Source organism: Penaeus monodon, chromosome 40, assembly GCF_015228065.2.
Source record: "Penaeus monodon isolate SGIC_2016 chromosome 40, NSTDA_Pmon_1, whole genome shotgun sequence".
In the NCBI taxonomy this organism is placed as follows: Eukaryota; Metazoa; Arthropoda; class Malacostraca; order Decapoda; family Penaeidae; genus Penaeus; species Penaeus monodon.
In genome coordinates, this window is record NC_051425.1 from 2,912,377 (window position 1) to 2,914,876 (window position 2,500).

Here is a 2,500-nt window from a genome sequence, read left to right on the forward strand (position 1 = left end):
ATAAATGTGCGCTATCGTACGTTGATGATCGTCTCGCTTACACGTTAATGATATCGTGCAGTCGTCAGCGCGGTCGCCTCCAGTATGAGGTGCAGGAAATCGTTAAAGAAGACGTTCCAAAGCAGAGGTCCGAGGACGCTTCCTTGGGATACAGAGGCACTGATGGGGCATTCGGTGGAGGAGTGGCCGTTTACCACCATGGAAAGTGACCTTCCATGGAGATCATTTTTGAGGAGGTCCAGGAGATTCCCAGTGAAGCCGGAGCTCCTTAGTTTGCTTATGATGCCACAGAACCACACCCTGTCGAACGCACCAGCGATGTCTAGTGCGATCATCACATAAGTGCCTTGGCCATCATTTAAGGCCTAACTCCAAATCGATGACTGGACGATAAGCTGATTTCTCTGCCCGAAAGCCAAAGTTCAATAATCGGTGGCCGTTGAAGTGATTTTTTAAATGATTTTATTCAGCAATTATAGTCTCAAATATCATACTAAAAACAGTTAGCAGTGATATGGGACTGTAATTGTTAGGATCCATTGCTGAATATTTTTGTGGATCGCCGCTACACGAGCAGATTTCCAAGAACAAGACCACTTCTTCCTTTGCAAGCAGTTGTTAAAAAGCCTACTGCTAGTTGGTTTCAACAACCTTTGAGCAGACGAGGACCAGTCTGGTCCTAACTCATTAAAATTAGATATTTGGTCTTTGATATCGCCACTCAATATTTCTACCCATTTCACTTGGCTTAGCCTGTGGTGCATACTGGCCCAACAGCCTTTATTCCAGGGCTAATTTCTTCTAATTGTGAACATCAAAGTGGTCAGAGGATCCAACAGTCTAGTTGGCTAAATGTAATTATGTATGGGCTGCGGTTACTAATGACATGGTCAAGTGATGATCCTGAAATATTGGTAACAAAACTCACATGATTCGTTAATCTATGTACTGTTAGCAACTCATAATATGCTTTGGCTAGAAGATGCTGGTTTCAGTCGTCGACAATGATTGCTTTTCTGCTTCCATGTGCTTGTAGGAGAGCATCAAGGTGTTACTGGGCCTGTAGCACACGCACATAAGAATGGGTGATTCTGAGTCAATCTTAAGGAACATAATTCCCAAATGCTAAGGAATATCCACAATCACCTGAACCGCGAGGTTCTCAAAAAAACAGGCAGTGATCTCTCTCTCTCTCTCTCTCTCTCTCTCTCTCTCTCTCTCCCTCCTCTTTTTATATATATATATATTATTATATATATTTTATATATATATATATATTTTTTCTTTACCCCTCTGCAAAACAAATCTCCCCCCTTTTTTCTTTTTCTCTCTCTTCTCCCCGCTTTCTTCTCTCCCTCTCTCTCCTCTCTTTCTCTCTCTCCTCTCTCTCTCCTCTCTTCTCTTTTTCTCTCTCTCTCTGCTCCTCTCTCTCTCTCTCTTCTCTCTCTCCTCTCTCTCTCTCTCTCTCTCCTCTCCTCTCTCTCTCTCTCTCTCTCTCTCTCTCTCTCTCTCTCTCTCTCTCTCTCTCTCCCTTCTCTCTCTCTCCTCTCCTCTCTCTCTCCTCTTCTCTCTCTCTCTCTCTCTCTCTCTCTGTCTCTCTCTCTCTCTCTCTCTGTCTTCTCTCTCTCTCTCTCTCTCTCTCTCTCTCTCTCTCTCTCTCTCTCTCTCTCTCTCACTCCTCTCTCTCTCCCCTCTCTCTCTCCCTCTCTCTCTCTCCCTCTCTCTCTCTCCCTCTCTCTCACTCACTCTGTTTCAATCTATCTGACTCTACCTCTTCTTGGCCTTCCTCCCGTTTCTCTTCCCAATATTCCCCACCGTTTGTTATCTCTTCGCCTCACGTGCGATTCAGATAAAGTAAAAAAAGTCTTCGCCATCGAGTCCCAAAGTTCAGCGTCTGAATATGATAAGATCTGTGAATCAGAGAAATGACTTTAGCAGACGGATAAACTTAGAAAAGTTCTTTTATCTTAGGACGACTAATGTCTGCCCCTGACAGACAGATAGGCTAGGGAAGACATGCGATCGGAGGGAATTATTCAAATTACTTACTTCAGCATCGTATGTTATCGGAGGAGGTTATGTTGCTTAACATGTTATGGGGAGAGAGGGAAGAGGGAGGGAGGGAGGGTGGGAGAGAGAGAGAGAGAGAGAGAGAGAGAGAGAGAGAGAGAGAGACAGACAGACAGACAGACAGACAGACAGACAGAGACAGAGACAGAGAGAAAAGAGTTGAAATGGAAAAAAAATGAAAACACAAACTAAGAACACAAAGGAACATACAAAAACCCAGAAAATGAATTTAAGTCAAGACTTTGTCAACATGCAAGGAACATTGCAAATTTGGCTGATGTAAACAAGGACCTAGTAATATTAGGACATAAAGAAAAAGTCGTAGAAGATAGCATCGATCGCGACAATGAAGACAAGAAACTGCCAAATCCTCATGGTTATGAATCTCGAGTTCCAGTAACAGAATATATTAGCAAAGGGTGACCGGGAC